Below are 27,181 nucleotides of genomic sequence, written 5' to 3'. Positions count from 1 at the left end.
CTGCAGGTCATAAAGTCATCTGCCTACGTGATGCTGAAGTGGATTGACACGAGAGAAGATATCAGGAGTGAAGATAGTGTCACATACATCATCAAATGACCAACTGTAGTCCCATTAAGTTTAGTTTGATAATAGATAGTTCCTTAAATGGTCAAGTGAGTGAAGATAGTTGATGCCAACCGGCCTCAGATGTGTGATCTATTTGTGGCTCATCAATGCAAGCACCTGTGGCACTGACCAACATCACCTGACCGACCCAACGTTAACACTCAGTGTTGAGCAGAGGAAACTCATTGTGGGTGGTAGAGAACATACTGTTCTCTATCATTTGTGTGCAGTGAAGATCTTAGAGAACATACTGTTTTCTGTCATTTGTGTGCAGTGAGGATGTTAGAAAACGTGCTGTTCTCTGTCGCTTGTACGGAGACTCAGTAACGAGGTGGTAACCCTTGCCATGATTGATTTTTAGAAAGTTTAATTATTGTATATGATTAATGATTGTATATGATTAATTATTGTATATGATTAATTCAGATTATCCAGGGTAATGGTGGGTCAGGCGTAACTACCATGGGGACGTCGACCAAGGGCATTGATGAGTCATTAAGAAAGTAGTTCTTGTGTGTGTTGTTGGGTCGAGATGTGGAGGTTGTATGCAGAAGACAGAGACATGTAACTGTGCCAGAGAGGAAGATCCAGGTTCGTGTGTTCTTCATCATAGATAATCACAGTAGCCGACTACTGGACTTTTACTTAGCATACAGTTATCGTGACAGACATGACCGACACGAGAATCTGTCGTGCTGTGTAGACTGTCTTCCTACCTACTTCCACCTACCTACGATGTAAGGTTGCAGTGAGGTAGGGCCAGCTGGCGGCTCTAGCTACATAGAGAGATGATAATGTACAAGAAACATAAGGCAACAGAGGCTTATGAACTGGAATGAAATATGAAGAGAAATTCAGGCTTGAATATGACTTATCTGGGTCTAACCTTACTGTGATCGGAGGCAAAGGAATACTTGCTGGTTATTATCCTACTGGTTGCAGGATCTAGATGTAGGATCATTACTGGACTCTGCAATCTGAAGGATAAATGTTCGGTTGGTTATGAAGTGTATACAGTAAGGGTACGTTCTTGGTCTGTCTGAGTTACGTTTGTGTAATGCAATGCCTTTCATAGTAATGTCTTGCGGTTACGTTATATAGTGTTGGGTTCGTGAGATGGTTCCCTGTAAAGGCAAGAGTAATGGCCAACATTACTGCCATGAGGAGAAGGATTTTGTCTGTGCCACGGTCGAGGAAGAGGCAGAAATACGCTCAGGAAAGGACGTTCTGTGGATGGTTTCTTTCCTTTTCTGGAGATGTCACTATGTTGGTGGATGTCGAGTTTCTTGTTGAAGTTGAGGAAAGTTGTCGATATTTGTTGTCTGATGAGGATAGTTTATCACTTGTGCGGGAGACCCACTTTGACCGACAAAGGCTCAGGTAGTCGGATGTTGCCATCATATCTTGAAATACAGTTTTATATCAGTGAAATGCTAAGGTGAGGTGGAGTGAGGACTGCACCCATTACTATGATTACACTACCGTCTGAGGTGATAACATTCCCTCTCCTGGTCACTCTTGTAGGTCATGAGAGGTCACACCCTGGGCACCTTTTCTCTCGTTTACAGGTCGTAGTTGTTGTTTACAGGATAATTTACAGCCGGCCAGACAACGCTCGAGGGATGAGACCCGTTTGAGACGTACCTTTGGTAGAGAAGAGAGATGTCTTGACCATTGTTGGTGATGGTGTTGGTGATGGAGTAGTAAGCCATGATGGAGATGGTCCATGGTGGTGATGCTGGTGGGTAGTCGCTCCTGCTGTTTTTAATGTTTGTGGTTTGGTAGTTAGTCGCAAGCAGCAGCGGAGGTAGTGGTGATGGGTGTTAGTGGTGATGGGGGTTAGTGATGGGTATTAGTGATGGGTGTTAGTGGTGATGGGTGTTAGTGATGGGGGTTAGTGGTGATGGGTGTTAGTGATGGGGGTTAGTGGTGATGAGTGGTAGTGGGAGATAGTGGTTATCCAGGTGAGTGTGATGGGTTATTCTTATCATGGTTGCACTAGTGATAATGATATGATATTAAACCTTATATGAAAACTAAAATTTTTCTCACGAGAGTAGAGATAAATATTTACCTAAAAAAGAAAGATCAGAAAAGGTTGAGAAGTAACAACATTTGGTTTTATATGAAACAGAAAAGTATTTCTGTTGGACAAGTGTAATGCAATACACTGACTCGGAATTAATGAAATGAAAACAATGTAAAAAAAAAAAAACAAAGTTTTACAGCGCAGATAAAATGGTCAAGTGTAAAGATATTGTTGTTATACTGACACTGTTGGTAATACTGACGCTATTGGTAATACTGACGCTGTTGGTAATACAAGTACTGTTGGCAGAACTGGAACTGTTAGTATGATGCTGTCTACAATACTGTTGGTGCCACTGATAACGTTGTAGTGTGAAAGTTATCGTTGTAGGTTGATGGCTGTTGATGATAGTATGAAGTGGTATATGTTGTGGTAACAACTGGTATAAGACTCGTCGTGGAGGAAGACATTGTTGAGGGTTGGTGGAGAGGAGGAGAAACAGGAGGTACAAGTACATCACTCAGGATGTACACATCCTGAGTGATGTCTAAAGAAACTTAAATTTGAGTAGAAACAGAAACAGGAGGACAAGCAGAACCAGCAGAAGTGGGATGAGACTGACTCTCTCGTCGTACAAAAATATGAACAAGAAATGATGTTGTGGGTTGCCTCCTCTCATGTATACTGGTGGTGGTGGTGTTGTGGGTTGCCTCCTCTCATGTATACTGGTGGTGGTGGTGTTGTGGGTTGCCTCCTCTCATGTATACTGGTGGTGTTGTGGGTTGCCTCCTGACTCTCGTGTATGTTGGAGGCAACACGACGTTGCTGGAGGAGGACAGCGGGAGGCGGTCCTGACTTGTTAATGTTGACATTCTCACAGGTGAAGCTCGGCCCTCCGCACCCTCACTCAATCCTCGGTTTCTTGTATTCTCTAAAGTCACGAACTTTAAAATGTTTTATCATGACTAGATACTATACCATACAACGTATTTCAACAGGTTGTATATGTAGCAAGGTAGACTTAACTCAGAAACCCATTTCTAACAACCTCAGTTGTGATATGTGGTATGAAGAGATGAAGTATATGACAAATGTTTGATATCATTCATCATCTTGGTATTAGGTCAAACCTCTCTTGTACTCTCGTCATCATAATGACTACAGTACAATACAGATGAGGTACAGTAACTGGCTGAAGACTCATTGAATATCAAGAATTGTAATCACGTTTCACTTATTCAGAAACACAAGACGGTGGTCCATGACTAACTGTAGTGTTAGTAGGCAACCCAGGTCTCTCTCTCTTGTTGGGATATTAATTATTTGCTTAACGACTTGTAGGCTGTAGTTTGCAGGCAGGGATTGTGCTGACGGCTGTTAGGTTATTTCGCTTTCGTACACTAGTAAAGCAGACCAAAAATTTCCTCAAATCACAAAAGGTTCAGAAAAATATAATAATGACATCTCAGAATTTATATCTTTTATTTTCTAGACGTGGAGGTTACTACACACACACACACACACACACACACACACACACACACACACACTGAAAAGAAGTTACTTTTATAATGAAAGATTTATTTTGAATTGTATAACAAAGTTGTAATAATGATGGAACGCTGTGGTGGGGTGACGTAGACACTTTAGGTATAATATTAAATTTTTCCAACGATGATATCCAGAACAATGTTATCCAGAACAATGTTATCCAGAACAATGTTATCCAGAACAATGTTATCCAGAACAATGTTGTCCAGAACAGCGTTATGCAAAGTTGTTCACGCAGATGGTGTTACACATCTGGGGGGGGAGGAGGGGGGGGGGGGATATGAGTGGAACTCATTCACCCGAGCCGTACACAGTACTTGATACACCATACTTGGTGCCATGAAAATACTGATAGATAATTTGATCTCTCTCTCTCTCTCTCTCTCTCTCTCTCTCTCTCTCTCTCTCTCTCTCTCTCTCTCTCTCTCTCTGTAAGTCAGCGGGAGTCATGTTGAGTGACTGTGTGAGCCGTTGCAGTATTGGTAAGGTTGAATGTCTCCGACATGTAAGTGTTTTGTGAAGAATGCCAGTCTTACAGTGAAGCAGAACACAGGTGATCCACCTCACGTTGGTACATGTATGATGGACCACGATCACCCAGGCCAGGGGACCACTGTGTTGTGGTGGTGCACGACCCAGCCACGAGCAGCTGCCACCTCTGGATGGGTCAGTCAGTAACCAGGTGGTAAGATGTGCAGGAAACTTATTATGACGACCTCAGTTTAGATATGTATCTTAGACGAAATGGTATTTCCTCACTGATTTTGTTTCACTTGTAGGCTAAACGATTTATGTGTGGCTGTATATATATATATATATATATATATATATATATATATATATATATATATATATATATATATATACAGTTAGACATGTCAGCAGGTTATCAAGTCGTGTGAGGAAGATGACGCCACTGTAATCGTTCAAGATTAACGTCATCTTGAACCTTGATGGTCTTAACCATGCCTCTGGTCGCCTCTGAACGAGTTCTGGAAGAACCGTTCTGCAATACAGGGGTCAGCTTCTGCTTGGGTGCTTAAGGTCAGACATGATTGCCTGGGGGTGTACACGAAGTTCATTTTTCATGTGTTTGTGAGGTCAATCGTGGAGAATATATTGAAGAAAATGAGTTGATATCGAAGAAAATTAAGATGGACGATGTCATGCATTATCTACGAAAGTTAATTCCGAAAAAGTCAAACGGCCAATGACCTTTGACCTTGGGTTTCGAAAGAAGGAAGCCATGATATTGTTTCCGGTTGTTAACCCCATTCACTAAGTCATCATGAGAGGGCAGGCAGGGTGTCCAAGCTTGTTCCCCCAACATGCTGATAAATGGCGTAAGAAATAAAGCGTAACTTACTGTGTTGTTGATCTTACCTCAGTGCTGGGGAGGAGGGTGGTAATATCTTACCTCAGTGCTGGGGAGGAGGGTGGTAATATCTTACCTCAGTGCTGGGGAGGAGGGTGGTAATATCTTACCTCAGTGCTGGGGAGGAGGGTGGTAATATCTTACCTCAGTGCTGGGGAGGAGGGTGGTAATATCTTACCTCAGTGCTGGGGAGGAGGGTGGTAATATCTTACCTCAGTGCTGGGGAAGAGGGTGGTAATATCTTACCTCAGTGCTGGGGAGGAGGGTGGTAATATCTTACCTCAGTGCTGGGGAGGAGGGTGGTAATATCTTACCTCAGTGCTGGGGAGGAGGGTGGTAATATCCTGCCTCAGTGCTGGGGAGGAGGGTGGTAATATCTTACCTCAGTGCTGGGGAGGAGGGTGGTAATATCCTGCCTCAGTGCTGGGGAGGAGGGTGGTAATATCTTACCTCAGTGCTGGGGAGGAGGGTGGTAATATCTTACCTCAGTGCTGGGGAGGAGGGTGGTAATATCCTGCCTCAGTGCTGGGGAGGAGGGTGGTAATATCTTACCTCAGTGCTGGGGAGGAGGGTGGTAATATCTTACCTCAGTGCTGGGGAGGAGGGTGGTAATATCTTACCTCAGTGCTGGGGAGGAGGGTGGTAATATCTTACCTCAGTGCTGGGGAGGAGGGTGGTAATATCTTACCTCAGTGCTGGGGAGGAGGGTGGTAATATCCTGCCTCAGTGCTGGGGAGGAGGGTGGTAATATCTTACCTCAGTGCTGGGGAGGAGGGTGGTAATATCTTACCTCAGTGCTGGGGAGGAGGGTGGTAATATCTTACCTCAGTGCTGGGGAGGAGGGTGGTAATATCTTACCTCAGTGCTGGGGAGGAGGGTGGTAATATCTTACCTCAGTGCTGGGGAGGAGGGTGGTAATATCCTGCCTCAGTGCTGGGGAGGAGGGTGGTAATATCTTACCTCAGTGCTGGGGAGGAGGGTGGTAATATCCTGCCTCAGTGCTGGGGAGGAGGGTGGTAATAGCGTTGTGAAACTTTCACAAAATACCGTAGTGATCAGAGGACCAAGGGACAGCCGTGTGAGGAAAGACTGCCAGACTCACATTATTGTGTGTGCAGAAGCCAAGCGTCTGTTGTCACCCAGCACATGTGATCATGATGCTACATAACATGGGGTCACATACACTGAAGCGGCCAGGGCTAGGCTGGGGGCACGACTGACATACAGGTATCAAGTGTCACTCTCGTGTAGGACAAGACGTCTTGATAAATACGATCTTTACACAGTGAAGTAATCTGTCTCCTGATGTCACGACGGATAACAAAATGAAAATATTGTGGGAAAAAACAGTTGATTACGTCCGATAATTGTCATGTAGATACGAGAGACGAAAATCCTGAAGTGTTCAGCTAGCCAGAAGGCCTTCTACACCCCCTTCCCTCTCTCTCTCTCTCTCTCTCTCTCTCTCTCTCTCTCTCTCTCTCTCTCTCTCTCTCTCTCTCTCTAGATATATATATATATATATATATATATATATATATATATATATATATATATATATATATATATATATATATATATTACTGCAATTTTATTTTGCTTGTACATTATGAAGCCCTTTCTTCGGGGGTCTGGGGCCCCTAGAATGATGGGGGATTTAGTCTGTTGAGAGAGAGAGAGAGAGAGAGAGAGAGAGAGAGAGAGAGAGAGAGAGAGAGAGAGAGAGAGTCTAGCTCTTTGGTCAGGTTGCATCATTGTCTGTGGAAAAGAAGAACAGTCTGGTGTGGAGAACTTCTCTCTCCGCACAAGTTCATCATTTCCCTGCTGCTGAATATAGCGCAGCTTTCAAGCTGCAGGAACCCCTTGTATATGGCTCCCGGGGTTGTATGATTAATTGAAAAATTATTTATATATGGGTTCACCTGTCGTGCCGGCGAGGTCAAAGGTCAACCCATGGTCACCCATAGTAAATATTGCACGTTGGGGGATGGAGGGAGAGAGGCAACCTGAACCTTCTGGTGTCGGAATATCAGACCTGCCTCTGGTGACTGGTACAGACTGTACCGCTAGGGTACAGACTGTACCGCTAGGGTGCAGACTGTACCGCTAGGATAAAGTCCTTTAGTGACAGTCTTTTGGCTTTACCGTTGAACTAACCTCCCGTACCGAATGTGGCCATAATAGTCTGGACAGTCAACACCAGGTCCATACGTACATATATACATGGTACATCAACCAGAGCTGCCTTGTGAAGATTCCTGTACACTGCACATTCTCTCTCTCTCTCTCTCTCTCTCTCTCTCTCTCTCTCTCTCTCTCTCTCTCTCTCTCTCTCTCTCTCTCTCTCTCTCTCTCTCTCTCTCTGTTGAGACCTTAAGCACGGACGAGGAGTGGTTGGACGTGACCTCAGAGAAAATGAAAACAAAATAACGTTTTCCGGACCCAGACGAGCTTCGCTCATTAGTGCGATTTGTCGTGTGATGTTGCAGATAAATGAACACAATAAAGTTGATGAGGTTTTGCTCATTAGTGGACGCTGATTGTTTGATTCACAATTAAAGGATTTTCTTCTCAATTGAAAAGCCATATCAGCCTGACTTAGAGAGAGAGAGATAATGTCCTGTCTTTAAATGCTTTTAGATATATCTTTATGCTCGAATGAAGTTAAAGAAAATATAAGAAATTCTCACGTTTTTTATTGTTGTTGGAGGAAGGAAGGTGTGGGTGTGCTGGAGGAACGTGTGTGTGCTGGAGGAACGTGTGTGTGCTGGAGGGTCGTACTGTCGTGCTGGAGGGTCGTACTGTCGTGCTGACGGGTCGTACTGTCGTGTTGACGGGTCGTACTGTCGTGCTCAAAAGCACTTAAATTCGTGTCATTCACGAGAGCATACACCGCATCGCCCGGCGTGTGGGTCGTATTGTTACGTGTTGAACGTGTTATTTTCCCAGTCAGGTGAAGGCAAACATTCCTCACTAAATATGTATGCAAATGAGTGTTGGATTTGGTGTGATATTAGAGGTCGATCATTTGGTTGGAAAATAAGTATCAGTTTCAAGTGATTTGACATGTCTGGTGTGTGTTGTCTTGCTGATTTATGTGATTTTATTATTTGATGGATGTTGCTTCTTGTGGGATATTATTGATATACGGAAAAACACGAGTGATCTGATGTTTGTTCAATATTCAAGTTTATTCATAAGAAGTGAAAAAGGAATATTTGACTTTTCTCAACTGTTGCTGTTGTATTTTCATTAATACCAGAGTGAAAGTGAAGGTAATTTACGTAATGATTTATGTGTAGTTTGTGTATTTCTTGTTGTATTTGTTGTAGATATAAAAATACTGAGCCTCCTGGACAGGTTGGGATGGAGTTGTATGATGGTTACCGGAGAAGGTAATGATGGTGGACACAAGAAGACACATAAATGGTAAACATGAAGATAAAGGGGTAAACAAGAAATGATATGTATGTTAGTATATAATTCGGCGATTAAGAAGTACCCAGGAAAATGAACACAATACATACAGATAGTATAGGGAGCACATGAATACATTGATGACCAGATTGCATGATGAGATGTATAATGTATTCTGAATGGTGATAGAAAACTGGATAAACGCAAACTAAGCATGATACTCTGGTGAGGTAGACTCGGAAGACTGTACACAGTGAACACTTACGAGGCCACACGTGGGATGAAGCAAGCACAGGGAGTGGGAAGTAGAGACATGGAGGCACAGGAAGTGGGAAGCAGAGACATGGAGGCACAGGAAGTGGGAAGCAGAGACATGGAGGCCTCACCTGGCACGGACCCGTAAGAGTCCGGTCTGGAATGAGCCATAAAGTAAATGTTGTCTTGTTCTTCTCCAAGACGGACGTGCGTAAGACAAAGTGTGAGAAGCTCACAGCAACTATTGAGACATCGTAATTTGATATAACTTACACATTGTAATGAGGAAATAGAAAAATAATGAGCTAATAGTATATGAGTTAGCATATATAGCTATATGACTGGAGTAGCATGAGTATATTATAATCTTTGTGAGCCAGAAAATGTTTATTGATCATAATTTCTGTCTTCGGACAAAGTCATAGCAAAAATTCGACATCATACTTTTGAACGGTTGTTGTAGCACAGGAGGAGAAGTTGGAGTCTGTTATGGTGCCTTATCTTCTTTCTATAATTCATCTGTCGTAGTTACATAATATGTTTGTGTGGAGTTCACGTGGAAGATATTCCTTATGCACGTGGTTGGTCTGGGAGAGACGCCATACGTCTTACAGAGAACAGGCACCAGCCAGGCTGTGGTGCTCCAGGTAAGAAATGTTAAAGGAACTTTTGAATGACGAGATGTAAATGTTAAGTAGGAAGGGCAGAGGAAGATGGGCGAGGTCAGCTTTGTGGGCAGCGAAGATGGTAACACTGCTCTTTACATGCTAATGTATGACAGTCGAGACGAAATGACCTGAGGAACATGCTCACCTCACATATCCTCCAGCAGAACCAGAACAATACCTCAGGTTTATATATATATATATATATATATATATATATATATATATATATATATATATATATATATATATATATATATATATATAAACTCACACGCGATATGAGAAATGGAGGAACATGTTGCCAAACTTGCTTCGTCTTCTCCCAGAGCTGTGAGGTAATATTCATAAAGTACACAAAATCCTGGGAAAACGGTGTTTCATTTTTCGTGTAAGTTATGAAGATTTATATTTACCCCAGAGTACCAGTGTGGCTTGTGGAGGCAGATAGTCACGTCGGCTGGTATGTTCGTCGTGACGAGCAGGACAACATGGCAAGGCAGGGTGTTGAGAGAGAGAGAGAGAGAGAGAGAGAGAGAGAGAGAGAGAGAGAGATGTACTTGAGCGAGAGATGGACTTGAGTGGCAGATGTTTGTACAATTAAGTGTCTGCCAAGTGTAAATATGGGAGAGTGGAAGTAAACAATCATTGACTAGCTCCATTAGCGTCCAGTGACCCCGTCCTGCCATTAACCTCACCATTACACTAACATCAACACTCCATCCCAGGTTGTAAACATTAATATTTACATTGTATCTTACGTCGTGCGGGTGTGTGCTGGCTGCTGCAGCCAGACCCCCTCCTGCTCCGTCAAGCACCATCTCCGTGATCTGATTGGATGAAAGTCACACCGTCAGGCGTTGATGTTGAATCACAACGTCGTCATAAGATGCGAACTGTTACTTGGAAACTACAAGACCGAGAACAAAGAAGGTGTAGGTAGTGTGGGGCGGCAGTGGAGACAGTCACACTCAACTAAACATTACCAGTTCCTTACATTTGTCATATTCACTTTAGCTTCGTCATGTGTTGTCTTATTCACTTTAGCTTCGTCATGTGTTGTCATCTCGATTGGTTTGGTGTTCTGTAAGGCGCAAGGAGACGTGGTCTACTTCACTGTGATTGGGTGTCTGACACCAGCCTTTGTAGAGGAGAGATGGAGACCACTCATACAGGTCAAGAGGGGTCAGGAGGTCAGTTCCACCGCGAGGTTGATAAGGAGAGAACCAGCTTGGAGAGTTGGGCAAGAAAGAAGATGGATGACTGAGGATGGGAAGACAATGAAAATGATATGTGGGGATGGAATCACTGAGGTTATACACTTGACTGTGTGGCGCGTGCGGTGGACGGTGATGAAGGTTTACACAAAGATGGAAAAGGAGAAAACATACTCAAAATTGTACAAAGAAACTTGAGAAGAACGATGAACAATGCAGGAAAACAAGAACATGATTGTTGCTGGAGAATGAGTAATGGAAACACCAAATGCACTTTTATTGTTGGAGGAGGAACAATATTTGAAAAATATTATCCGTAATGGTCAGGTCACGACCCAGTCTGTCATACCCGAGGGTCGTACTTTCATCCTGATGGGTCATATCTTTCTGGTCAGTGGTCATACCGGCGTCGTGTACTTAGGTCAGGGTTTTATGTCGCAAATCTTGGTGATTGTTGGCCAGTTGTCCGTCCTCTGTGAACCTCAGCTCTAATTAGAGTCAAACCTTGGGACTCTCACCCTCGGCATATCTCTAACCCTCGGCCACTCTCTAGCTGTAGGCTTATCTCGAACCGTCGGCTTGTTTCTGTTATGAAAGAAAAAACTATTATGAAGCTTCTCTCTAGATCTATTGACCCTGAGACCCGGAGTGCCTCACATTCCGGGGATGTAAACACCTCTGACAACATGTCAACAAACCATACTTACCTATAGTTAACCCATCATTGCCTCCCATCGTCTCCAGATAGTGAAGGCCTGCACATCCTCTCCATAACTGATGTAAACCCTCGCCGTCATTCCCTCACCAGGACGCATGGTATTCTCCAATATGCCAGCAGGCCTGGGGACCCTCCCGTGTACCAGGGTAGCCGGCACCTGGCACACGTCTGTTGTTTCTCGACCATCGTTTATACACGAGACACTACAGCGTCAGGATGTTTACCCCAACAGCTCCGCCACTCCAGTCTGTCATGAACCTGACAACACCAGCACAATCCTACCGGGTCTGCCACTGTCTCCCTGCTCTCCAGGATAGAAGTCATTTCATAGCTTCCTTTCTGGCTCCTCACCTCCTCACCTCCTCACCGTGGTTGTAATCATCGTCCATGGAAGCAGCAGCTGTCGTCACCTGTATCATGCCAGTCGTCTCGTCTTGTCGAAATTGTCGTCAACATGTTGGTCGTCGTCGTTGTTCCCCCCCCCCCCCCTCTCTCTCTCTCTCTCTCTCTCTCTCTCTCTCTCTCTCTCTCTCTCTCTCTCTCTCTCTCTCTCTCTCTCTCTCTCTCTCTCTCGTGCTGGCGATGGTAACCACATTGGCTTCCCATCGCCACCTTCATACTACTGGAAGTGTCGTCATGTTTTCCTGCAGGTACGTCATGTTGACGATGAGTATCGTGCACAACGTGTCATCTTCCTCGTCATCACTTGGGATGTTGTCTTCCCCAGGCTGGGGACCTGTCTTGATGACGTCATTGGGGATCTCCTACACTTCACGAACACATTTCCCTCGAAGTTTTAGAGATAAAATCCTCCTTGTCTCGATTCACTTTGCCCCTTGTCCATCAGCTGTGAGGAGCGTACTCACGCTCTCATGATACCATGTCGTGTTAGTAAGGCAGTCGTCCAGTTACCACGTCATTGATGAGAGGAGAGTGAGCCATCATGATTACGACATCGGCAATGTTGTCGACTTGAGTGTAATTACCGTCATCTTAATGTAGTTCGTCACTTGGCTCTGGCTGTCTCAGTGGTCAACGTGGTCCTTCACTATAACTGATCTTCCCCAGTCAGTCTTATGTTCGTGGGTAATACTCCTGGCAACAGATCACCTCAGTCATAACACTGTGCAACGAGAGGACTCCTCCCACTGTCATTCATTATGTACACTGATCAAGACGATCACTGGTGTCTTCTACGTAGTCCAAGCCGTATGTACGTCATAACTACGTAGTGCAAGCCGTATGTACGTCATAACTACGTAGTGCAAGCCGTATGTACGTCATAACTACGCGCCACAATGGACGTGAATGTAATTAGGATGTTACATGTGTAACCAGAATTGCATTATGTAGACTTTCTCGCAGCCTTTCCATATCCCTTCCAGCCACATTCGCTTAAGAACTTTTCCATTACTTCCCGTCCCATCGAAGCCTCTAATGTTAAGTCTTCCATTTCATGTGCACCACTCCTGCCCCTCCCACCTCGTATGTGCACCACTCCTGCCCCTCCCACCTCGTATGTGCACCACTCCTGCCCCTCCCTCCTCGTATGCACCATCTGTTGCTTCTCTGTTTCACTGTCGGCCATTCATTCTCTCCTTCCCTCCAGCTGTCATGTCATGCGTCACTCTGGCTGCCCTACACGAATATCGTTGTGGCGAGGCTCCAGCCAGGAGACAAATTACACTATGATTACCCCCGCCTCCTGCCCAGGTGGCTCCCTCCCGCTATTTATACCCAGAGTTTCTCTCCATTACTGACGTTGTTGGTGAGGCTTGGCCCCCTGGCGGCTGGACTGTGTAACCTTCACTTGTGGGAAACATGGAAGAAAGTCTTGCGTCCAGGCAACCTCCGTAATAACTAATGTTCAGTTTCGATTTAACTTCAAATGTCGCTGAAAATTCTGTACGTTAAGAAGGAATCTCAGGCAACCCACTCAACCTGACCACTGACGCTTTCATCCTTCACACCAACATCCAAGTTATTATGATTTTTCACTAACCAAATCTACAATAATTATTCAAAGTAATCCTAATTACATGAGGATAATTACGGTTTCAGCAGAGATTCTGACGTTGATGTACGTTATTTGGTTTGCCCAAATTACGATCATTAACTACATCTCTTCCTAACATGAATTTTGCGACGTCATGATCTAGTTTGTGGCTTGATCAATGTACCATGTAGAGGAAAAGTTTGTTGATGTCATCTACATTCCTACCATTATAAGTTCTGATGATCGAGAAAAAAAGGTTTTGATTTTATATGGAAAATGTTGTAAGGTGCGACCTGGTCGTGACAGCTGAGTGAATCAGAAATTCTTTTTCGGATTTTCGACAAAAGATGTTCATTAATCTCGAGGGCGACAACAACTGTTCCTCTGTAGCGTAAGTCTGTCAACCTATGAAGGGGAGGGAGTGGGGGAGGCAAACGTGGAGAAGGATTTGAAGGAGAGGAAGATAATGATATCAGACCACACTGATCAACACACCTTCCTCCAGGTTAAGGGGATCTCCCGACCCACCTGAACAATGACTAACTTAACCAGAAGCAAACGAAAGGCAACACGTCAGAACCAACCTGGAGAAAGATTCATCATATAATACTTACCTTACCTATCATACTTACCTTACCCATCATACGTACCTTACCTATCATACGTACCTTACCTATCTTTGTGGATATTCAGTGAGGTTGGACGACCCTTACGCCAGGTCTTGGGTGCTATGCTGTGTCACGCTAAAAGTTTCAGCAACACTGATGATGAGCGACGACTGGTAAGGGATCAGACTGTACGAGCAGGCACGACACAAGCTGGTCATCTTCCCCGTGATGACACAGTGACGTCACTCTGCGGACGATTTGTTCACCGATAATCTCTGATTAATCTGTTGTGATCGTTGATCTTGCCAAAAAGTGATGAAGATTAATAAATCCTTGATAAACTGGTATGAGGTTAGATAAATCATGAAAACAAAAAGCAATGAGACAATGACATGCGTTTTGAAAGAAGAAAACTGGTGCTAGTTTGAGTCATCGTCTGGAAACATTATTGGTACAGAAGGGAAACACGAGCAGGAGTTCTTCCCGAAGAATTGCCTGTGAACGGTCAAATTTCTCAGTATAAATACAAGTTTTTTCTAACACCAAAGTAAACTTCCTTCATAACCCCAGACAGGACCATCTGCCTTCCTTCATAACCCCAGGTAAGACCATCTGCCTTCCTTCATAACCCCAGGTAGGACCATCTGCCTTCCTTTATAACCCCAGGTAGGACCATCTGCCTTCCTTCATAACCCCAGGTAGGACCATCTGCCTTCCTTCATAACCCCAGGTAGGACCATCTGCCTTCCTTCATAACCCCAGGTAGGACCATCTGCCTTCCTTCATAACCCCAGGTAGGACCATCTGCCTTCCTTCATAACCCCAGGTAAGACCATCTGCCTTCCTTCATAACCCCAGGTAGGACCATCTGCCTTCCTTCATAACCCCAGGTAAGACCATCTGCCTTCCTTCATAACCCCAGGTAAGACCATCTGCCTTCCTTCATAACCCCAAGTAAGCCATCCTCTTGCCGCCAAGTTATGCCTATTGTCGTCGCGTTATGTGATGGGAGAGCCATGTTCTTCGTCATTCTTTTCTGATGTTGTAGTTGACTGTTTTTTTCTACAGTAACAGTGAACTACAAAATCACGATTAAGAAAAATTACCACCCAGCGGGGGCTAATTAGGTAGTATAATTAGTATGTCTGGCAAGGTTTGGACCCAAGCCGGATCTCAATCACTGATAGTCATTACTGGACCATGTCTGGTCCAGACGCTGCTCAGCTTGCTAATGGAGCCCAGCCTTCCATGTAAGGGCCGTACCGCCGCCTTTGTTAGCGAAGCAACCATGATTAATGGTTGTTTAACCCTCTCCTCCCAACTCCTGTCCAGCCATGAGATCCCTTGACGCACAGCTTTCAGAAGCAGACAGGCAAGCAGGGGGCCGACCACTCGCCGCGACGTGAGGGAGTAACTTAATAGCTTTAGAAAGATTTAACTTTCTTATTGAGCCAAAAATAGCTGAAGAAGTAAGACGTGCTATACATGTTGAGGATAACCCTTCCCTGATGACCAGATATTTCCTGGTCATTTTCGTGCATCAATCATTATCTTTTCCACCATGAGTCAGCAGTTGTGTATAACAGTAAACACAAGGAAAAACTCTGAACTTAATTTCGCCCAGGTAGTCAAGCAGAGGCACTGCTGCTGCAACACTTACGACCTTTGAGCAAGATGATACGACCTATGGACGTGGTACGACCCTGGTGTGTGATGGCTTGTCGCTCTTTTTGGTGATGATGACAGTAGTGCTGCCGCATTGATTGGTTGATGGTGCGTTATGTTTGGGATGTTTTCATTGGTTGATGACACAATGGTCATGTTACAGTAGCCATCATCGCTTCATAACACAGGAAAAGCGAATTTCTTTACTTAAACCGAACAAAATGATCGTTGACGTCATGACCAGAGCATGAGGATTCAGGACTTTCGTTCCAAACTGTTAATTACTTTTCTTCATCAGAGTCACGTGGGAGAACACCCTCACTTCTTATCCACGAACAGAGAACTGTTTGTATGGCTATCTTACCCACGTACGTATGTTGGAGGGTTGGCTTCCTCGGCTGTCCTGAACCATCTCCCTCATGTTGGTCATGGCAGGAGGACCTGTCGTCGTCCATCTGCGATTCCTGCTACCTGCTTCATGTACAGGTGGTTAATATCGTCAGTGTCCGCAGTCATAACATTGTGTCAGTAAGGCACAGGTTGCAGTAGGCGGCCGTGGCTTTTATTTCTTAGACGTCGATGACTCGGGTCACGAGCAAGAGCCCTCGTCCAGGTGGTAGTTATAACCTGTCTGTTATAACGGATCAGGTTGTAGGTGTCAGGACGTCCAGGTGGTAGTTATAACCTGCCTGTTATAACGGATCAGGTTGTAGGTGTCAGGAAAGACACGAGAAGGTACACAGATCCAAGATTTAGCTGTGTAAGGAAAGACACGAGCATCACAACGCCCCACCTTGAGTCATCATGTGACGCTGTGAGTTTAATCTCAGAACACAACACTTGTACGAGCTGACAGAGAGAGAACGTTCTCGTGATAGTGTGGATGATGGGCACATACCAGGGGTAGGTGGAGGCCAGCACACTGTGCACACTACGTCGACATAGTAGGGTGACAGATGGATCCAGGTGAGGCAGTGGGACTAGCTAGGCGTACAAGAGGCATTTGTCTCGTACAATATAAAGAATATCTTGTGTGACGTTGCCCAGGTAGACCATGGAATACTTCGTCCGTTGGTCTTGGTTGATAGGCTGTGGCTAGTGCGTTAAACAAGACAGCCAGAGAATGGATGTGTGCAAATGAGGCCATTGTACGTTTGTTCCTGACGCTACCTCGCTGAGGCGGTAAAAGCAATTGTCTGTAAAAGAAAAAGCGTGCCAGGAATATCTTGTTGGTCTTTATTGTATTATATTTATATGAACGGAACCTTTGTCTTGCATTTATCGTTATTGGTTTGTTGTTTATAAATAGTGTGTGTGTGTGTGTGTGTGTGTGTGGATCATGGAGAGCCGGGGCGTGTTCCCAAGACACAGTTGGCTGGTCGTCTGGAGCAGAGTGGCAGAGAGGAATTGCTCTGCCGTCCGTCCGCTGGCGGCTTTGATAGATCGTTGTGCCGAACTTACCAAACGCTTGTGCTTGTGAATATGAGAAGATAAATATAAGATGGATAGATTATATTTCCCGGACATATATCAGTTGTCACATAACTGAAAGTAGTCAACGACATCAGTTATTTGAATTATGTATATGGATGATTAACGTTCTGTTATGTATATGTATGATTATCATTCTGTTATGTATATGGATGATTATCATTCTGTTATGTATATGTATGATTATCGTTCTGTTATGTATATGGATGATTATCGTTCTGTTATGTATATGGATGATTATCATTCTGTTATGTATATGTATGATTATCGTTCTGTTATGTATATGGATGATTATCGTTCTGTTGTTGGGAGAAGTTTGTTTATTGTCCAGGGAAGTTATGTGAACGTGTAGTTTCATGAATGAAGTTGCAAGTATTTCTTCGATTAATTTATTCGTGAATTGATTTCGGTTATCTTTATCACTTTTGTGTTAGAACTTCCATGTTTGAATTCTGTATCATTTTTTTAAGATTTGAAAACTGTGATGCATCATTGTTTCATGGTTATTTAATTTCTTTTACGTTTTTGTCGTGTTAAACAATACGCTAAGACTGTAAACAATACATTAAGGATTTTACAGTACACCAAGACTGTAAACAATATAACAAGGTTGTTTAAGAATAAACAAGTCTTTAAACAATAAACCATGACTCTGAACAATGCACTGAGACTTTGAGCGATGCACCAAAACTTTAACAATAAACCAAAGTTTTAAAAATACACAAAGGTTTTATACAGCATACCAAGTCTTGCTATATTAAACCAAGGCTTTGGAAAATCATGAAGGCTTTAAACAATCCATTTTAAGACCAAGATGTTGAAACTACTTGCGTCTTCTTATAATTGTGTTAGATTTCACGTTTATTTTCTTATCTGAACTAATTATTTGGTTATTAATATTTCAAATTTTTGATGACACAGAATGTACTGTGCTGATCAAGTCTAGTGTAAACACGTAGATCATTAGGAAGCTGTAAAACGACCCTTGTAAACAGGGTCTGATCGTCTTAGGTGCAGCAGACAGTGAGGTTAGGATGTGGGTTAGGTCAGGAGGCTGGGCTGGGGTTGAGGGTTGAACCGGGTCTGATGAGGCTGGCTCAGTGTACTACCACTGGTAACTGTTAGTCTGTGGCCTCGTCTGGGTAAAAGACGTCAGCAATGATGTTCCCTGCTGAGGAAGGGGAGATGTCTGCCGTGCAGGTTATAACATGGTTGGTGAGGTGGCGTGGGGAGGGAGGAGACTCTGTCTCTCTTGAAAACCTTGGCGTCTGCCAGGATGTGTGTGTGTGAGACCACGTTCCCGCTCACCTCAGGGAGGTCCTGAACCTGGGTTCACAGGAGGAAGGAGAATCACATGTACGTACACACCAGGTAAACATTGGGTCGACTACGAAATGAAGTTAAAGATTTTCTTCCAAGATTCACTTTATTATTCATGTTACACTATGCCTCACTGTCAGTAATGTGACCTGTATTTACTGTTTCTGAGGCGGGTTATGGATCGGTTTGGGAATAGTTACCCAGCTGGGATTAAGTGGAATATTATATAGAACTTAGAAACTTGTGTAGGTCCTGATTATGTATTAGGAACATTGGTTCCGGTGCAGTACGCATGACAACTAGAGCATGGATGTGAGCGAATGCGGCCTTTCTTCGTCTGTTCCTGGCGCTACCTTGCTAACGTGGAAACGGTGATCAAGTACGAAAGGAAAGAAAGATCTTGGATAATTCAAACATTTGTGTCCAGGTTGTGGATAATCAGCAGATTATAATATAACTCGTAGGTAGATGGTGAAGAATGACCCAGTCCTTAGAATGAATGGATATTTGGATCTCCTGAATATTGTAACGGATATTTGATATATACTGAAGCTGTGGATTGGTTAGTTCTCTGTTATGTGGATAATAAAGATAATCTTCCGGAACATGGCTGATAGATATTTGTAACTTGTCAGTGGATAATTACTAGGTCTATAATGAATAATCACCAAGTCTATAATAGATAATTACTAGGTCTATAATGAATAATTACCAAGTCTATAATAGATAATTACTAGGTCTATTATGGATAAGGCAACTTTTATGTAAGACCTTCCTATAATTCATCGCATTACAGCAACAGTAGTGGGTTTCCTGTTGCACAACGGAACTCTGTTAAGAGGTGGCCAAATTTCGACTGAATGCGTCTTTTAATTTTTGTTTACCTCTGCCGTTGTTCAGCGTCGCCTCCTTCATCTCTTGCTTCGTGCGAACGTGTGAAGAACATCGTTCTGTGCAAGACCTTCAGATCGCGAGGAACGGCTTCAGTACGTTCTCCTGGGAAGCTCTCCTCCGGCAACATCATCTTCACTGAACAAGAGACATAAACAGGTGATAAAAGAGCGATAATTTGTGGACTGTATACATTCAGTAGCTGAAACGTTGGTGGAATAATGTTTATTTTAGCATAAGTGTCTTCCATTGCTGTAAATTATAACTTTGTTGATACTTAAAAGACACTTTTGGATCGACAATTCATTTACACTGGCTGTTTACGGTCTTTGATTGGTCATAAAGGACTTTACAAGCTTGCCACTTACATTTTTTGCTAATAAAATGGTTCTGTGGCCGTAGAGGAATACCTGGTACGCGTGTGATGAGAGTTTTAAAAAGCTATTTTCTTGGTTATGGTTAGTAAGAAGACGATGGTAAGCGTTGGTGTATTAACCCTTGAGCATGACGGTGCAAGCCTTACTTATTCTTGCCTGGCCCTTAAAGGGTCAGATCAAAGGCCAAGACATCATACCCAAGGGCGCTACCGTCTTGCCCAAAGGTCGTACTGTCGTGCTCAATCTAGGTTAATGATGCAGTAGAATGTAGTGTGACCAGAACCAATGGTAGTGATTCAGATATAGAGACACACATACGGTGGTAGCTGTTCCTAGTGATACTTGCAGATCTCAGCACATATCACGTCTTTCATCATCTTCTCGTGTAGGGTTAACAATGGTTTCTGTCTTCGTTGTATGATGAATGTTAATGGACGTACTGGATAGCAGTGTATATCATCATAGATGCGTTATTTGTATGGTAGGGAGACATACTGCTCCTGGTCATATGCTGGGGTCAGTAACCCTCCAATCCTTGTATGTTAAGAAAGCTGTATTGTGACAGGAAGGTCAACAGTGTATACTACAGCGGATCAGGTCATGTGCGGCAGGGAGGGGCCCAGTGTAGGTCGCCTCCTTTCATTGGTGGAAAGACTGTTGGAAAGGCTGGTGGAGGGCGTGGCTCTGTCTTGGGAATAACTGCGTTTCGCTTCTCGTGACCTAACCTGACCTGACCTCACCAGGTGATTGTACCTGATACTTTCATGGCCTGGGTCTTCTTATGGTTCCAAGACACTTGATTTTATCCTGTAAATCATGGGTGTAAATGATAATACAGCCCTCATGATTTACGCACTTCATTATCTTATTCTCCCTTTGTGATGCTGTTTTACGGATGAAGTTGAGAATATATTGTTTGTTGAGGATAATTTCAGTGACCATTTGGTTTGTGGAGATGTTCACTGACTCCTTCGTTTGTGGAGGAAATTTTGATAAGCTGTGGTAATCACTGTAGACGTGGTCACAATGATTAAGTCAGAATATCAGAAGTGTTCCTGTGGTGGTCGTGTTGTTCCTCCTGTGTCCCGTCACACACTAGTCCACAACAGTGTATGTCGTGTGTGTAGGTACATGACCCAGGCCTTCAGGTCTGTCCAGGCAGGGCTGGCTGGGAGGACAGTGATAGTAAGTAAATCACGTGGATTGTGATGTCATCATGAAGTATGTACGTAGTAAATGATTTCCGTTATCTTGTATATCTGGTGGCCCGTTTTGGTCAGGTGGTAAAGTATGACGATGATATTTCTCTTATGATATCATAAAGTATTCTTTGACCAGATATCATAATTCCCTGCAGTTGTCTTGTGTGTGTGTGTGTGTGTGTGTGTGTGTGTGTGTGTGTGTGTGTTTGTGTGTGTGTGTGTGTGTGTGTACGTTTCCATACGTGTTTTTTATCCTAACTTTATGTGTATGATTTTGAACAAAAGCATAACAAAGATATATAAACCCATATAAAGTACGAGTCAATCATCTGTAGCCTTACTGCTGGAGGAGGAGGAGGAGTAGGCTGTCATGAAAGTTCCATACGACCTCTGCAGGAAGGTTCTCCTCCAGCAGTAGTGAAGGTGTTGGCCAAGCCTCAGCCATCTCTGCCTCACCGAGCCTGGCGACAGGCCGCACAACACTGTTGAAGCACAATAGTTTCTATGCAAATGAGTTACAGATGTTGCCCCTTCAGATCAGCACAGCTACGAGGTTCCTGTGGCCAGCGTGGCCTGGTAGGTGTGTAGTGGGCCCAGGTGGCTGGAGGTAAAGGTACGCGCGTATATCATTCTTGGCTGATGACTGGAGGGAGGATGAGCTACACAGATGAGGGAATTCGTGAGGGGTGTGTTGTAAGGTTCCTGGGGCTGGTGTCTGGAGGGACTGGTCTTAAAACTTGAAGAATGTAAGGAGGCGGCGCTTGATGGAGGGCTCAGTCATCAGTATATCATGAAATAGATATTTCTTTTTTCCATTCGCCTTGATTATCGATTGTCTGATCTCTCTCTCTCTCTCTCTCTCTCTCTCTCTTTCTCTCTCTCTCTCTCTCTCTCTCTCTCTCTCTCTCTCTCTCTCTCTCTCTCTCTCTCTCTCTCTCTCTCTCAGTTGTATACATTTTAGTTGTATAAATCTGGTAACATGATTTGTTCTGTCGACTCATCTGATATTGTTTATCACATCCATGACACAGGAGACGCAAGATTGCCCCAGAGGTACGTCCTTCACGCTAAGGTTCAGTTAACTCTGGCACCTTCTGTATGACCTTCACTACACTGTCACCTCTGCTGCTGCAGCAAACATTGGAAAACAAGACGAAGAAATTTTTCTTACACTTGATGTTCCTCTTTCCTCGAGCAGTTCGGGACAATATGGCAAACTAAGACGCAGTTGAAAGTAAGAAGAAAACTTTTATGGATATCGTGGTACGAATCCTCCTTACATTATTCTTTTATGTTCAGAGACCATAAAGTTCACGAGTAAGGCATGACCGTCATACTGGATAGTGGAGCTGTCATCTCGCACCCTAACATAGTCAACCCACAATGTAGCTGTCAGTTGAGAAACTTGGCATTTTGAGACGTTTTACTGGGCGGTGACCCCCACCACCTGCAGACTCAGGCCCTGCTGGCTTGGAAGAAGAATTTCTCTCGTCTACTTAATTATGACTTTTGATTAGATAATTACACATCCTCAGACGTATAGCTAGAAACATGATAACTTGAGTCTCCTTGTGATGACGGTCACTTACATAAAGAATAATCAAAAGTAAAATATGAAAAAAAAATATCCGATTGAATCCCTTAACAACAATCAACTTTAATGATAATTACAGCAAGAATAATCCTAGGAACCTTCCATGAGGCTCTGGAGGCTTGGCAGCTGCTCCACTTCAGGAGCTGGGAAAGGTACTCTCCTTTAAGGAGGTGAATGTCCTGGACGACAATGTATGCTTTTTTGTCCAGTGATTTACACTGACTGACTCACCGAAGATTACTTATAACTGACGTATAACTGAAGTAGGACTCATTAGGAGTGGCTTGTACCTCCTGACCCAGCGCTGGGACCTACGGAACTCTCTCAGGACAAGAGCCACTCAGGACCTGTACTGTGAATGACGTACGTCACAGACTCTGTGAGCCACCACCGTCGTCTGTACGTCGCTACCTTCACAGACTCGTCCGAGCGTCGCTTCCCCCATACAGACTCATATTTACGTCGCTCATTTTTCCATCTCACTGCCGGAGGGGGAATGAGGTTCACTTGTGGGTTTCAACCCCATGTAACCCCAAGATGAAGCGTGTGGCCGTCTCACAAGACGGTCGCTGACCCACTACTGCCTCACACACCTTCCCGGCCTCGTCCCTCCAACATAATCACGTTGTTTACGACTCTCGGGAATTACATTGAGTGAGCCGCCTCGAGATTATAATAATCAGGCTATTCAGGGTCTGAAAGGGTGGAATTACCAACAGGTTCCTACCAATGGAGGCTGATGAACTATGTTGACTGTATATTGAGTTATAGGTACGTTATCTGGATGTGTCACTGCTTGGTGCAGTAATCAAACGGATTGATGGTGACACAGTGTGACAGATGTCCAGACCTGTGCGCTCCTTGTATATATAATCTTTAATCCAATTAATGCCATGATTATCTCTTTATGGAAATATTAACGATGTGGAATGATATTCTATCGTTCTTATCCATTTAGAACGGCTGTAGAAGACATCCATTGTGATCAAGACCCATCTTAATGAATGATGGATTAGGTCTTAATATTGTGTGGAAGACAGTTGCTGTGTCAGCAGTGAGTGAGGCTCGTGGTTTACCCAGTGACTCATCATCATCCACCTGTGGGTCAGATTCTGTGACGTCACTGTGTGACTGTATTTGTTGATTAACTGTTGTTCAAGATGGATCAACATGAGACAGGTACCGGACGTCACGTGTCTTTCTGTTGTCTGTATCCTACACTCTGGTCAACATGCTCTTGTCCAGGATGCGATCTCTCTCTCTCTCTCTCTCTCTCTCTCTCTCTCTCTCTCTCTCTCTCTCTCTCTCTCTCTCTCTCTCTCTCTCTCATTAAATACTTCCTCCACCTCCTCGGTTCCTCCCATCTTAGCGTGACAGCGTCAGGGCCTGAGCCTTTGTGTTGAAATCTTCGCTTGGCCTGTTCGTGTGTTCGTGCGTATAGGAAGCGTTAGTTTGAGGTGGTAGGATTGGCGACCCCTTCCCTCCCTCGCTTCTCTTCGTCGCTGTTTACGAGGAGCGGGAGACACGCTGGTAGTAGTCTTACTCTCCCACCCCAGGCATGATCAATCTATCCATCTGCTTATATACACAGATCATGGTGGGAATATCTTCTCCAGAAGAGTTTCAGTCTGTGTTTTATGTTTTACTCTCTATGTTCTGTCTTCCATTATCTGTGTTGTAACTTCCACTACCTGTGTTCTATGTTTCACTACCTGTGTTCTGTGTTTTATTATTCTAGTAACAATAAACTCTGATTTTCCAGGTAAGGTTGGCAGTGCTACGTCCTCCTGGCTTGTAAGTAAGATACTTAACGTTTCTGTCTTGTGTGTGGTTAAGGAGAAGTTCCAGGATATGAATGTCATTATTCCTGAGGTACAAGAACCTGGGTAGATAGTGTTAGAGACATGATGATTGACAGTGACATGAATAGTGTTGGTCAACTGATGGTGTATTGAAATATGACGACTAATGAACATAGAGAAGCTGGCCAGTGGGTATACGTTGATGTGGTCGCTCTGTCGGTTCGTCCAGGACAGATGCCGCTCCTACACTTCCATGGTCACTTACTGGAAGCCTCGATGATCCTTGTTAATGGTGGTAGAGGCTCCATCATATTGTACGTTCGTCACAGTCTTTCTAGTATGACCTAAGCCACACAGGGAGGTAGAGGCTTAATCACAGGTGGCATAACGAGGTAAGGCGTTTAGCTGCGGGATACACAGTGTTGTAAGAGGGTTCCCAGAACAGTTCATGTGATCGTCTGGTCCTTGCTGTGGCTAATGGTTCCCTGGTGTAGTCTTCAGCTACCTAATGTATTCTAAGGTCTGCTGGTGTCATCAAAGACCTTTCGGTCTCCTCTAAGACCCACTGGTCTTCTCTAACGCCCGCTGGTCTCGCCTGAAGCCCGTTCCTCTTCTCTAAGGCTGGCTAGGTTCATTATTGTCCAATAATTATGTTAATGTCCAGCTCACTGTTCTAGTAGGCCTATTAATCTTGCCTGTATCGTCTGATTATTCTCGACGTCGAATTCAGGATCGTTGTTTGAGGCTCGCTGGTGTAGTTCCAAGCCTGCTGTGTGGTCGTTGTATTATTATGGTACATTCCAGACCCCTGCTGTAGTCTTGGCCACCTGGTAGGTCGTCCCAGACCCTTGGTGTTTTCTTAACCCCTTGGTATGTCGTTACGGACCCCAGATGTAATCTTGCCTCCCTCCCACATCACCCCAGACCCCTGCTGTAGCCTTGACCCCCTGGTGCACTATTACAGCCCCCAGGTGTATTCTTAGCCCCCTTAGTATATCATGCCGGACCCCTGGTGTAGTTTTGCCCCCCCTGGTATATTTTAGACCCCTGGAGTAGCCTTAAGCTCCCTGTTGATCAAGGTAGCTAACAGGAATGTCCCCGTTGCTTATACTTGATAATGCACTTGTCTCTCTGTTGGTGTTGTGCAACACTGATGAGAACACTGAGGACAGTGATGATAACATCAGTTGTAAGTAGTTACTACAACTGGTAAGAGACGTGGTTTACCAGCAAATCCTATAGTCGGTAAGTCCTCGAACACTGGTAAGTACATCCTACACCAAGGTAAGTGCATACTTACATCCCACACCTTAGTAAGTAGGAAGGCGAGGGTCTTGAGGATATTTCCTCCTGTAGGAGATCCATATTTGTTGTGTTGTTGACCATCTCCAGACAAGTAGGAAGAATATTGGATCAGGAAGAATATTGTGCTATGCACAAGAAGAATTATGAATTTTTTGTGGTAATTGTGAATTGTGAAAAATTGGTAGTAATAATAAGAAGATGAGAGAGAGAGGATGTAGTCATTAAAGCAGTGACTGTGAAATATATGCCTATTAGTCAAGATGGCAAACCTGATGGTGGTCAGAAAACAGGTCATTATGCTTGACCTCAGGCGTTTCGTGTCTTTTGGGTCGCCAGGACGGTCGTTTGTCGTGTCAGTCGTTCGCCAGACACATTTTTTGTTCGCTAACATCGGTAACTTGTGCGTTTGTTGACACTTGAGAGTATAACAATGAATAAGGTTGCGTTGTTTTGGGTCAAGATCCATCAAACACTTCCACCATTGTCGTAGGGAATGTGTCAACACTGGGGAGAGCATTGTTCATATCAGGAGGTGGCTGACACGGGTAATACCTTGAACTGAACCAGATGTGTACTAGTGGACACGTGGAGAGCAGAACACACCAGGGATACCATGTAGTGATACCATGTTATCTTCTGAGCACGTCGGTACGACCTGTGGACACGACGGTACGACCTGTGGACACGACGGTACGACAATACTCTTGTTCCATGTCCTGGCCTTTAAGGTCAGGCCAAAGGCCAGACCATCATACCCAAGAATCTGACCGTCGTGCTCGAGGGTCGTATCGTCGTGCTCGAGGGTCGTATCGTCGTGCTCGAGGGTCGTATATATTTCTCGTGAGGAAAGTTGATCATGAAAGGTTAGCAACTGCTCATGATATCATGAGGCTCAGACGTGGACGTACTGTACAGTAACGTCTATCCAAACATAAATTTATCTTCGGTAAAGACTTCCATTACATCATGATCTACACGTACTTGACATAAGGTATCATGTGTACTTTCCTGTGGACACATGAACAACTGCTGGATGGCTGCACAGTTACTTCATATATTTCTCTTGTTTGTGTAGAGGGATTCATGGGTGACGTGTGTGTCTGAATATAACCTTACCTGGACGGCTGCTGTCTACAACCTTCCCTGGACGGCTGCTGTCTACAACCTTCCCTTGACGGTTGCTGTCTACAACCTTCCCTGGACGGCTGCTGTCTACAACCTTCCCTGGACGGCTGCTGTCTACAACCTTCCCTGGACGGCTGCTGTCTACAACCTTCCCTTGACGGTTGCTGTCTACAACCTTACCTGGACGGCTGCTGTCTACAACCTTCCCTGGACGGCTGCTGTCTACAACCTTACCTGGACGGCTACTGTCTACAACCTTCCCTGGACGGCTGCTGTCTACAACCTTCCCTGGACGGCTGCTGTCTACAACCTTCCCTGGACGGCTGCTGTCTACAACCTTCCCTGGACGGCTGCTGTCTACAGCCTTACCTGGACGGTTGCTGTCTACAACCTTCCCTGGACGACTACTGTCTGCCACCTGCTGACAGTGAGCACCAGGACGTATCTATCACCCACAGCTGGGGGCGCCA

The 27,181-nt window shown here is 44.4% G+C and overlaps 1 long non-coding RNA gene across 1 annotated transcript; it reads right to left on the bottom strand.

The window, feature by feature from the left end:
• Positions 1-16,837: 16,837 nt before the first annotated feature.
• LOC139753584 (uncharacterized) lies at positions 16,838-26,735 on the bottom strand. The gene is made up of 3 exons (XR_011713728.1): positions 26,703-26,735; positions 19,300-19,444; positions 16,838-17,077 (listed from the first exon to the last, which is right to left on the bottom strand). It is a non-coding gene; the product is annotated as an uncharacterized lncRNA (long non-coding RNA).
• Between the last annotated feature and the right edge of the window lie 446 nt (positions 26,736-27,181).

The sequence above is a fragment of the Panulirus ornatus genome, chromosome 15, assembly GCF_036320965.1.
Source record: "Panulirus ornatus isolate Po-2019 chromosome 15, ASM3632096v1, whole genome shotgun sequence".
Taxonomy (NCBI): Eukaryota; Metazoa; Arthropoda; class Malacostraca; order Decapoda; family Palinuridae; genus Panulirus; species Panulirus ornatus.
The sequence above is the reverse complement of the archived record's forward strand: the minus strand, read 5'-3'. Positions and strand labels throughout refer to the sequence as shown.